This window comes from Sceloporus occidentalis, unplaced genomic scaffold, assembly GCF_023333645.1.
Source record: "Sceloporus occidentalis isolate IW3139 unplaced genomic scaffold, rSceOcc1.0.p SCAF_32, whole genome shotgun sequence".
Classification (NCBI taxonomy): Eukaryota; Metazoa; Chordata; class Lepidosauria; order Squamata; family Phrynosomatidae; genus Sceloporus; species Sceloporus occidentalis.
Window position 1 is genome coordinate 9,038,355 of NW_028317012.1, and position 13,137 is coordinate 9,051,491.

Here is a 13,137-nt window from a genome sequence, read left to right on the forward strand (position 1 = left end):
TCACCGTCAAAAAGTGAGTATCGCCTTTTTGCAAGAGACGCATTTCCGCGACACTAACGAACCTAAACTGATTAACCACAGATACCCCTCTGTATTTCTCTCTAGTCACCCCCACTCGAAATCTAAGGGTGTAGCAATCCTCATACACAAATTCTTGCCTTTCCGTTTGACAGATAGTTGGAGGGACCAGGACGGCCGTTGCATTTTCATTAAGGGGTTCCTTGGCACGCATAAAATTACTCTAGCAAACGTGTATGCCCCTAATCGCCTCCAACCTCAATTCCTAACCTCCACGATTAAAAAGCTTATGGAGTTTCAGGAGGGTCTCACGATCCTGGGGGACGATCTCAACATGGTCCTTAATCCCCTCCTAGATAGCTCTACGGGCAGATCCCATATCGCTTATACTAAAATTAATCGAGTTAAACGACTCCTGCATTTAGCCCAACTCATTGATGTCTGGAGGACGCTTCACCCTTTTGATAGGGACTATACCTACCATTCACCATTACACAACAGCTACACACGTATTGCCACCATTTTTATTTCACACCACCACATTCCTACTCTCCATTCCTACTCAATTGGCCCTTCCACATTCAGTGACCATTCCCTGGTCTATATGTCTTTGAAACTCTCCTCCTTCCCGGTTAGGCCCTGGATATGGCGCCTTAATGAAAATATTCTCTCTAACCCTACCTATACTTACTGAACTCCTTGATAACTATTTCAAAGATAATTACACCCCAGATGTTCCTGTTTCTACAGTGTGGGAGGCCCATAAGGCAGTGGTCAGGGGGAAATTTATCCAAATTGGCTCTCTTATTAAAAAACTTGCGCTGGCAGAAACGCTGGACCTGATTAAGCAAATCTCAGCTCTTGAACGCTCCCATAAACACACTAGGGACCCGGCGGTCCTGACCCAATTGGAGGTTCTCTCTTTGGCAAAAATGACGAACGCGCAACTTAAACGCCACTTCCTCCTTACGAAGAAAAGGTTCTTTGAACTCGGGGACAAACCGGGGAGATTGCTCGCTAGGGCTCTTTGATCCCAGAAGGCCACTAACTTTATCCCCCGTGTTGTTAATGCTAAGGGCAAGCCCTTGTGCTCCACCCCCTGTATCGCAGAGTGTTTCCGCTCCTTCTACCAAAAGCTTTATGCCCTGCCCTCTGTCCAGGATGCATTCCCCGATTACACCTCAGTGTTGGACTCCTACCTTGCTAAGTACTTCCCGAAAACTCTGACAGCACCTGAAATTGAATCCTTAAACTCCCCTATCCTTTTAGAGGAAGTTGTGGATGCGGTTAAGTCAACCCACCAGGGTTAAGGCGTTCAATGCTCCGACGTCCGGGGCGCACTTTACACCACAAACCAACACGGCTCACATCTCTGTAATTTTTAAACCTGGAAAAGACCCTGAATCCTGCGGTAGTTATCGCCCCATCTCCTTCCTGAATTCTGACGTAAAGTTGTTAGCAAAAATCCTAGCGAATAGACTAAAGCCCCTGATAACCCCGCCTTGTCTATCTAGATCAGGTGGGTTTCGTCCCGAGCAGAAAGGCTAGGGACAATACTATTAGGGTCCTTGATCTTTTGGACTTCGCTGGCCGCTCCTCCCTGACGCTTACGCTGGCCTCTTTGGATGCGGAAAAGGCGTTTGAGAGGGTGGCCTGGCCCTATTTATTCCGTCTTTTGGAGAAATTGGGTCTTGGACAATGTTTTCTGACGTGGATCAAAGCCATGTACCACGAACCGAAGGCCCATATTAAGGTTAACGGTCTTCTTTCGGGCCCGGTCACCCTGTCGAACGGGACGCGGCAGGGAACCTGTCCCCTCTTTTGTTTACTTTGGGTCTGGAGCCCTTGGCGGCCGCGTTCCGTGCTAACCCGCTGGTGACTGGGATTTCTATAGCCAGTGTCCATATGGTCCGCGAAGTCGCCGAGACTGGCACGCTCGCATCTCATACACCCTAAACTTAAGGGAGGCATGGGTGTCCCAGACTTAGAGCTCTAATGGAGGGTTTGAGGAGGATTGTGGAATGGACTATAGGAGTCCCCAAGCAGTGGTTGGCAATAGAGGAGGCCCCTGAGCATGTTAGGAATATACTGTATGTCGTTCTGCATTATCTCATTATGGTACTTATGCCTTTCATGGTGATGCCTGTACTATCTCATCTCACTTGTACTTCTGAATTCCTATTTGTGCAATCACATTGTTTTGTACACTGTGTATATCCCTGCTCATACATGTTGTCTGATAACTGTTTCAATAAACGGAGAATTGAAAAAAAAATGAATATTTAATAATATTATTATACTATATTGGCTCGAGTATAGGCCGCACCCGCGTAAAGGACGCACCCTAAAAGTTAGGTGCTTTTTTAAAGGAAAAAATGTAATTTAAAGTGCTGCCACTCCCCCCCCCGAGACATGCTGCCACTCTGTGTCCCCCCCGAGATATGCTGCCACTCTGTGTGTGTGTGTCCCGAGATATGCTGCCACTCTGTGTGTCCCCCCCCGAGATATGCTGCCACTCTGTGTGTCCCCCCCCGAGATATGCTGCCACTCTGTGTGTCCCCCGAGATGTGCCCCCCTCCCCTAGACTTACCAGTGCAGACTCCCGGAGCCCCCGGTGTCTTGCGGAGGACATCTATTCTATGCAGAACAGTATACAACTTCCGGTGCCGTAACTCCCTGGTGTTGTAACTGCTGCCGAGGAGGGAGGTCAGGTTCCTCTGGTCCTGGAGTTGGGTTCTGCCACTGGGGAGATGGACTGGCTGCTGTATCTCCCTGTATCCCTGCAGCTTTGGCAGGTGCTGGGCAGAGGTCAGCGCTTCAGCTGGGGCTAGGAAATCTTCTGGGTCAGCCTGCCGCTGGGGAGGGAGGACAAGCTCCTCCCCTCCCGGATTAGTGAGCTGCCGCTGAGGAGAGGGGCCGGCTGCATCTCCTCCCTGGTGCTCCTACTGGAAAGAGGGGCCGGCTGCCTCATCTCCCACTGCCGCTGGGGTGGAAAGACCAGTTCCTTCACTCACGGACTTCTGAGCTGCTGTTGGGGAGATGGGCCAATTGACGCATCTCCCTGGATCCCTGTAGTCATTTCAGGTGTGGGGCAGAGGCCAGCAGCGCTCTGCCCTGTTGCCAGCCCTTCAGCTGGGGCTAAGGGATCTGGATAGACTGCCCAGCATTCCAAGAACCCAGGTGTGGAGAGTGCAGTCTTATCCACCCCTCCTAGGTTAACATCCTTAGACAAAAAATCTAATAAATCCAGTTGTGGAGCACAGTCGCACAGCTCCGGTATCAGAGCTGTGATTCAGAGGTGGAGACTGCAGTCCCCTACACCTCTCCCAGGTCAACATCCTTGGAGGAATAATCAATAAAATCCATGGTCATCCATCCCACATGATCTCCGTTTGGACCAGCCCGTCTAACTCGGACACCTATTCCTCCCTGGGCTGCTCTCCCAAAAATGGCATTCGTGCGTCCAGCTGGAACCAGTACCTGTCCTAACTGGTTGGGAGGCACTTACCCTGGTAGTCCTGTTCCCATTAACAGCCTCCAACCAGAGCTGCCGACGGATATGATCCCTACACAGCAGTTCGTCCTCAGCCGATACAGGTCCATCGGGTCCTTCCCATGCCTCCTAACTTGTGAAGGTGCTAACCACTTCTCCGGTCTCTTTGTTGCCTGAGGAGTATCAAGAGTTTCATGATGTATTCGATAGGGCTGGGCTGGCGAGCTCCCACCTCACCGCCCGTACGATTGCGCCATTGAGCTGCAACCTGGTGCCATACCCCCTCGAGGTCGAGTCTACCCGTTATCTGTCGCAGAGAATAAGGCCATGGAGGAGTATGCTGCAGATGCACTGTCCCGGGGCTTCATCCGTAAATCCTCCTCCCCTGCTGGGGCCAGATTCTTTTTTGTGAAAAAGAAGAGCGGCGAACTCAGACCCTGTATAGATTACAGATGGCTCAACTGTATCACGGTTATTTGATCGCTTAAAAGGGTCCAAGGTATTTACAAAGCTCGACCTGCGAGGGGCGTATAATTTAGTAAGGATAAAGGAGGGCCACGAACGGAAAACCGCGTTTAACACCAGGAGTGGGCATTATGAATACCTACTTATGCCCTTCGTTCTCTGCAATGCCCCCACGGTTTTCCAGGAATTCATAAATGATGTCCTCCGGGACATGCTCCAACAATGTGTGGTGGTATACCTAGATGATATTTTAATCCATTCCACCTCCATAGAAAGCCTCCACACTGATGTAGCCCGAGTCCTACAGAGGTTACGAGGGAGAATAATCTCTTTTGCAAATTGGAGAAGTGCGAGTTCCACGGCAAGCAGGTCACCTTTCTGGGGTACGTAATTTCAGAGGTTGGTTTTGCTATGGATCCTGAAAAACTCTCGTCTGTTCTCGAGTGGCCACGACCTGTAGGTCTCCGCTCCCTTCAACGGTTCCTCTGCTTCGCTAACTATTACAGGAAATTCATTCGGAATTTTTCCTCTATTGTTAAACCTCTTACAGACATGACCAAAAAAGATGGCAATGCCTCTCTCTGGTCCCCAGGGGCCATCAAAGCTTTTGAGTCATTGAAGGCCGCTTTTGCCGCAGCTCCTGTTTTGGTACACCCGAAACCCGAACTTGCATTCGTACTTGAGGTCGATGCGTCTGAGACAGGGGTGGGCGCCCTCCTGCTTCAACGTCCTACTCCTGAGAGCCAAGTTGCACCCATGTGGGTACTTCTCCAAGAAGCTATGTGCTGCGGAATGCAACTATGAAATTGGTGACCGTGAGTAGCTGGCAATAATACTGGCTCTCAAAGAATGGGGGGAACTTCTGTACCAATCCTAATTCTCACGGATCATAAAAACCTCACCTACCTGTCCGAGGCTAAACGCTTAACTCCAAGGCAGGCCTGTTGGGCATTATTTTTATCCCTTTTTAATTATGTGGTCTCGTACCTGCCGGGGACCAAAAATGTCCGGGCCCATGCTCTCTCTAGACAGTTCTCGAAAGCTAAAGAATCCTAGTCCAATTATTCCCCCGGACCGAGTACTGGCTATCATACGTACCTGCATAACATCTCCCCTTGGGGATAGTATACGGGCCGCTCAGGTAGATGCACCTGCTGAAACCCCCTCAGGGCGATGTTTCGTACCTGTCAACCTGCGTACCAAGTTACTTTCCACCTATCATAATCCTAAATCAACAGGTCATCCTGGGAGGAACCAACTTCTCTGGTCAGTTTCCCGTCTCTTCTGGTGGCCAGGAATTAACAAAGATATTGTTGACTTCGTAGCAGCCTGTCCAGTCTGCGTGCAGACTAAATCACCCCATCACCTTCCAGTGGGCCTTCTCCAACCCATACCTAATGGTGAGAGGCCATGGTCACACCTTGCCATGGATTTCATAGTCGACCTTCCGCTGTCTAACGGTAACACAGTTATCCTCATGGTTGTCGACCGGTTTTCTAAAATGATACAGTGCATACCATTCAAAAAGCTCCCTTCCGCTAAGGAGTTGGCTACGGTTTTTATCAAGGAGATCTATCGGCTACATGGGGTTCCCAAAGTCATACTTTCTGACCGGGGTAGCCAGTTCGTCGCGAGATTTTGGAAGGCCTTCTGTGCGCAACTGGGTATCCAACTCTCCTTCTCCTCGGCCTACCACCCACAATCTAATGGGGCTGCGGAAAGGGCCAATCAGGGCTTGGAGCAATTCCTGCGGTGCTACATCTCGGACCACCAAAATAACTGGTCGGATCTGCTACCCTGGGCGGAATTTGCTCATAATAGTGCTGTCACGGCCTCTACCCGGTTCTCCCCTTTCATGGTGAATTATGGTTATCAGCCCTCCATGATTCCTGATACTTTCACTTCCCAGGGGATTCCGGCACTGGAGGATCATCTCCAGCAGATCCGTTCCACATGGGTGCAGGTTCAGGAGGCACTTCAACGCTAGTCGTAAATGCCTACCCGCGCCTTCCTATCAGGTCGGGGAGAGGGTCTGGTTATCCTCCAGAAATCTCCACCTCCGGGTGCCCTCCCATAAACTGGCTCCCCGGTATGTGGGGCCTTTCCATATCCTCCGACGGGTAAACCCTGTGGCCTATGCCCTGGATCTTCCTTCCAACATGCACATCCACAATGTGTTCCATGTCTCACTGTTGAAACCTCTGATCTGTAATCGTTTCACTACAGTCACTCCTCGCCCCCGTTCGGAGACTGTTGACAACCATGAGGAGTTCGAGCTCCGCTCCATAGTCGACTCTCATTGGTTCCGCGGGAAGCTCCAGTATTTGGTCCATTGGAAGGGGTACGGTCCCGAGGAGAGATCTTGGGTTCCAGCCTCAGATGTCCACGCTCCCGCTCTCCTTCGTGCCTTTCACTCACGTTTTCCCCTCAAACCCAGCCCTGCCCTGCGGGGAGGGGGTCGTTGAGGAGGAGGTACTGTTATGGTCTAACTGCTTTTCTGCTGCATTTCTGGAGGCTAATACAGCCTGGCTGGGTTGCCATGGCTACATTCCTGTCACTCCTGTGACTCAGCCCATTGTCCAGCCCACAGCCAGCCCCTTTTGGCTATTTAAGCAGCTAGACTTCACTTCCTCATTGCCCTTGTGTTGTTTCTGGCTGCAAGTGTGATCGCTGTTGTGACGGATCGTCCTGTGCCCCAGACTGGACACATCCGCCCGTCAGCTCCTTCCCTCTCCCAGTAAGCGGACACGCTGTGGCTGTCTGAAGAAAGCAGTCACAGACCAGCACTTCCCTCCACCATGAGACAGGACTTCATGCTTTGAGGTCAAAAACAGAACTCTCTTTATTACAAACACACAGAATTTATATACAATCTCCATTCACTGTGTACCGAACCCAACCCCCAATCCTATCAGCCACATCCCATCACCAATCCCATCAGCTACATCCCCTCACAAATCCCATCAGTATACAGGGGATGTATCATGTGAGGGGATTAAGGGATACAATGGGTTCCCCCATCTGTGTTATCCCCCCTGTAGTGCGGGTGCCGTCTGGGCAGACAGGGCTGTGCTGGCTGATTAAGAGCCCCAGCCAGATTATAGGATCGTCTCTTTGAAGGCTGAAGCTGCAGCCACATTCTAACAAGGTACACATAAAAATAATAATAATAATAACAGTGAAGATCAGACATGGTTCTTCACATCTGTGTTCCTGAATTCCTGTGTATGACCTGGCTTTCTCTGACGTCCCTCCCGGCTCCTGATTCCTGGCTTGTTCCTGACTTCGCTGATCTCCGTATTCCTGACCCCGGCTTGTCTGAATACCCGTCTTGGTTCCTGACCGCGGCTTGTCTTTTGGTATATGCTTTTGCGTGATTTGGCTTTCTTCACTATTGTCATTACAATAAAGGTGATTGCATTTCACGTGTCCGTTTGGTTCCTGGTCCCTAACAGTTTATTGGCCTGGTATGAATGAACAGTTAAGAACCTTTATCGAGAAGTGTAGTATATGCCGATGTTGGGAAGGCAAACAAAGTAAGGAAACACTGTACCCACATGAAATTCCGAAAAGACCCTGGGAAAAAATCGTGTTCACTTGGGATAACAAGGACTTTTTAATAACTGTGGACTATTTTTCAAATTTTTGGGAAGTGGACCGGTTAAAGGACACCAGATCTAACACAGTTATTAGAAAATTAAAAGCCCATTTTGCACTATATGGCATTCCAGACATTGTGTTTTCAGACAACGCTGCACAATTTTCATCAGCGGAATTTAAAGATTTCAGTACAAATTGGGAGTTTGACCATCAGACTTCATCCCAATGATACCCGCAAAGTAATGGAAAAGCAGAGTCTGCGGTCAAAACTGTAAACGAGCTGTGTCAGGGTCCATCCAGGCTGCGGAGCTGCATATCTCTGTTTTTCCCTGCCTTGCCTCAGTTCCCATGTTTTGCTGTGGTCCACTCCTGGATTTCCGTATGCTCTTTCCTGAACCTCTGATTCCTTGATTCCAGTCTGCTCTTTGCTTCAGCTCCTGTTTCCTTTATAAGGTGTGTCCCACCCATTTGTTCTGTTTGTCTCAGTCTGCAGGCTAAAGGTATGTCCTTCTTGGTTCTGTGTTTAGATTCAATGTTTAGTTTATCAGTACTTTTGTATGCAGGGCTTAGCCACCGTCATTGGAGTACTTTGGCGTAGTGGTGGGCTAAGCATACTATGGCCATACGATGTGACGGAATCTCCAATTGTTATCTTTTAGTCCTAGGCTAGTTCCTGTATCCATGTTTGTCTGTCTCTTATGTACCTTTGCCCTTCTTCCCTGAATCATCTGAGGATTTCGGTTCCTCTCTCCTCTCCCCATGTCCCAGTTAATATGTCCTATCCTTGCTTAAAGGAGAAACGTCCGAGGATTCCGGCTCCTCCCTGTCCTTTGCCTTGTTCCCTGTCCTTTGTTGTGCCCTGTATCATGTATGTCTTGTCTGGTTATGTTCCTTGCTCGGTCTTCCTGTTCCATGCTCTGTCCTCCTTGCTTGCTACGTTTCTGTAGATCCCAGCCCAGTTTCTGTGGTCCCAGCCTGCAGCATCCTGCACATGATTCTAGTGCTACGTTTCCTGCCTGTTCCAGGGTGCTTGCAGGATTTAGCTTTGTTCTGGGCATATGGTTCTTTGTATCTGTCTTTATTGGATCAACGCAATACACCAAGCCAGGGTTTGTCCAGTAGTCCAGTACAAAGGCTTATGAGCAAGCGAACGAAGACTCTTCTCCCAATGAGTGAACAGCTACTAAAACCCAAACTTTTGGAGCAGACTCGAGTCAGTTTACACGAAAACCAAAAACGACAGGAACATTATTACAACAAAGGTGCAAGAGATCTGCCAGTGCTCCAAAGAAATGATTCTGTGCGAATACAGCCGGTGGATAACTACAACAAATATTGGCAAAAGGCAACAATCTGTCGGCAGGTGGGACTCCGCTCATATGTAGTATGTAGTATGAAGATGGTCGATTGTTTCGAAGAAATCGTTGGCACCTAAGGAGAACAAGAGAACTGGCCACTAGGGAACCAGGTGGGGATCTTGACGTTCCGCTACCAGAAGTGTCACCTATCAACACTCGACCAGGCGAAAGCCCCATGCGAAATGTGCAGGAACCAAGAACACCAGAAGCATGGAACACTGGAGTACAAGGGACAGACAATGCAAATATTCCAGGGAGCAATGCAGATGTCCAATATACAGCCAGATCTGGCAGAATATGCAAAAATCCAGTTCATCTGAAAGATTATGTCTGATTTTAGCTAATCTAGGACACCATTTGAAATCATATATATTTTTTCTGTATTCTACATGTTTATATTACTAATGTTGTTTTTGTTTCTTTAAGAGAAAAGATGTAGCAATATTATACAAGCAACCTGCAGAGGGTGCTGGAGAGTTTAGTGTGAGTTGTAGCAACTGTAGTTTGGAGCTAACCAGCTCAGCATGGCAGTTGTATGTTATGAAGCTATGCATAATAAAGAAGCCTGTTTTACCCTTAACTGAGAGTACATCAATCTATGCATAGGAGGTATCAAAACAGGAGTTAAGTGCTGAACCATTTTTTCTTTTTTAACACACACCAGGACAGGCTCTGCCACACCAACACCCAGACACACATCCCAGAACAGGCTCTGCCATACCAACACACAAACATACACCAGGACAGGCTCTGCCATACCAACACCCAAACACACACACACCAGGACGGGCTCTGACACACCGACACCCAAACACACACATCAGGAGAGTCTCTGACACACCGACACCCAAACACCCACACACCAGGACAGGCTCTGACACACTGACAGCCAGAAACACGCACACCTAGACAGGCTCTGCCACATAGACACCCAGACACACGCACACCAGGACAGGCTCTGCCACACTGACATGCACAACAGGACAGGATCTGACACCCACCAGACGGGCTAAGCTACAACAATAAAAAGAAAAGTATTTTTAACACTGCTTTGTTGTTGACCCCTCTTTTTGTGTTTTTGCCCCCTTTTGTGTAATGGCCCCAGTTGCCACCCTTGTGTATTGATGCCGCCAGCATAGATAAAATGCTGCCCTGCAGTATGGGGGATGTATATCTGACTAGTTTGTTCCTTCCATGAGTCTATACTATGCATTTTATCTGGGCTGGTCAGCAGAATGTAAAAGTTATGTGTCCTGGAAAACATGGCCGATGTGGTCACCCAAGATGTATTGTGTAATGCCCCCCATTGTATATGTCTTGGAACTTGGGGGGGGCCTGGAGGCTGTATTTTCAATTACAGACGGTGGACCCCTGGATTGCATTACAGACAGTAGGCGACAGCAGGCGACAGTGGACACTAATTGCAGTGCAATATTATTATTATACTCTGCCTTGAGTGCCAGGGTTAAAGCTGGCGACATGGAGCTTTGCAAAGTTGAGGGGGAGCAAGTGAGTCAAATGCAGTTGATATAGTGTTGTTATAGTGTGCTGTGGCAAGGTCAGGGCAGGTTATAGTAGAAGTCTGGGAAATGCCAAGTTGAATTAGATTCAAAAATTGGAGAGGATCAACATCGCTGGGTTTGGATTGATGTCACCGGAGTAGGAGTGAGAGAATGTGGGAGTAGGACTTAAAGGAGCGTGTGGTTTTGGTAGCGGCAGAAGTAAAAGGAGAAAGGTTTCTAAGGAAACAGCTTTTTTTTTCTGCCGTGCTTCTCAGGTGCGTGCACTCTGTGCGTAAGAGCAGCAGAAGCCTGAAGCTTTCTCAAGTCTTCGTCTGACATTCCTCGTAAGGAAATGTCAAACACAATTCCTCCCGTCCCCGGCCATAAGACCTGCAGGAGGGTCGGATCTTCTGGTCTTCCTCCATAAGGCATCGCACTACCTCTACCCATCAGGACAAAAAAGTCCAGATCTACTGCAGGAGTGCAGTGCTCAAACGAAGTACAAAGTCTGTGATCTAAAATCAAATCCTCTCCGTGTTAAAAAAAAAAAACATGAAGTGGAGGCCCAATTAATTGGCACACGTGCACATCGTGAAAAAAAAAATTATTCCTCTTTCAAGCCCATAAGGGCAAGTAAAGGGAAGTGCTTCAGTAGCGAGGCCTTTAGTGCTTCATCGTGCAATTCACATCCACAGGTGGGGAGTGCAGACTGTGGAGAGTGACGCCAGCGTACTACAAGCTGGGGCTCAATTTCGCACCTCGGGCTCCATGCTAACTAGACCCTAAGGCCAGAAGATCAAGCTTTTCCCCCCTTCCCATAGGGTACTACACTTGATCTTAGCCACAAGGGGAACCCAGACAAATTCCCCTTGGAGTCTCACCCCGAACGGTGAGACCCCTTTAAGCCTTCAGGAGTAACCCCCTTTAGGCTTCATTGCCTCAAGAGAAAAACAGTGATCCAAAAAACGTGGTACAAAATCGCAAATCAAAAACGTGAACGTGACCTCGCTGTGAGTCAAACCGTGAAGTTCAAAAAACAAATTAATAGGCACACGTGTAAAAACATAGTGAATGTATAAATTAAAATAAATAAGGGTAGGTCATTTCTGGCCTAGCCAGATTCAAAAATAGAATTCTTAACTCCAAGACCAGAAGGTGCAAGGAGAAGAAAGTGCAGGAAGGCCGCCAGTGGAAAACGTGCGCTCGCCGTGTGCAGCGGCGTGCAATACTGCCAGGGCAATTTATCACCTCGGGCTCCATGCTTTCCCGGCCCCAAGGCCAGAGGATCAGGTGTTTCCCCCCTTCCCATAGGGTACTACACTTGATCTTAGCCAAAAGGCAGAGAAGCTAAGGAAACATAGCTTTTTCTTATTTTTCTTATTTTTTATTTTTTTTCTGGAAGCCCGAGGTGTCGTGCTTCTCGTTGGGTGTGAATCCTGTGAAAGATCGCAGCGAAGCTCAGGTCCGTCGATAAACTTTTGCTCGGCAATCCCCCATAAAATATGCCAGGGCCTTTCCTCCCCACCCCGGCCAAAAGGCCTGCAGGAGGGTCGGATCTTCATGGTTCCCTCCGAATAGGAGAACCACTATAGGGAAAAAGGTGGGTAACCAAAAGACTTCTCCCACCTCTCCCAACAAACGACTGGAAACCAGTCCTCACTGCGGTGCAGTGTTCCAAAGCATCAAAACTGAAAACGTGTCCAAAGGAAAAACATATGCAGGCCGTGATCAAAAAAATCTGTGATCCATCCTAGTTAATAGGCACAAGTGCACCAACGGAAAGTGCAATTAGTGAATAATAAATAAGTGTCCAGCCATTTTCCGTGAGGCAGAAAATAAAAAATTGTTCACACACATGCCCGTATGGGTCTTGGAGTGAAGAGTGCTTCTATAGCATTTGGCCTTCCGTGCTCCTCGTGCTCACACATTTCACAACAGTAGTGCAGGGTTATGAATGTGACGCCAGAATTTCTCTGGGGCTCAAGTGGACACCTCGGGCTCCATGCTACCTCGACCTCAAGGCCGGAGGATCAGGCTTTTCCCCACTTCCCATAGGGTACTACACAAGTGTCTTTTTTTTTTTTTTTGGAGCCCGAGGTGCATGCTCCTTTTGGTGCTGTTCCATGCTGTGAGACCCCTTTAGCCTTCAGGGCACCCCCGCAAGGGAGTAACCCCCTTTAGGCTTCACCGCCTAAAAAAAAGCGGTGATCCAAAAACGTGGTACAAAATCACAAAACAAAGCGTGAACGTGGCCTCGCTGTGAGTCAAAGAAACTGTGAACACCTCGGGCTCCATGCTTTCCCGGCCCCAAGGGTACTACACTTGATCTTAGCCAAAAGGCCAAGAAGCTAAGGAAACATAGCTTTTTTTTTTTTTTGGGAGTCTGAGGTGCGTGCTCCTTTGGTGCTGTTCTGTGCATTAGCAGCAGACGGGATTATGTTTGTGCAACCACGGGTATCCTAAAACCACTGGCTAATGAGTTGTATAATTTCATGATGGAGAGCCCCAACAGCCATAAACAAAGGAACGGCTTCATGGGTGACCTGCGGGGGCTGTAATGGTCTGCCATCGATCGCCTCAATGGCAAGTGGAGCAGTCCGAAGCTGCAACGGAATAGAGTGCTTCTGGGCAAAGATGCTGTCAATAAAAAGGCCCGCTGCCCCCCGAGTCAATGAGTGCCTCTGAAACGACGGAAATCTTG

At 48.7% G+C, this 13,137-nt stretch overlaps 1 pseudogene; it reads right to left on the reverse strand.

Moving 5' to 3' along the window:
* Positions 1–12,635: 12,635 nt before the first annotated feature.
* LOC149298626 (U2 spliceosomal RNA) lies at positions 12,636–12,788 on the reverse strand (annotated as a pseudogene).
* Between the last annotated feature and the right edge of the window lie 349 nt (positions 12,789–13,137).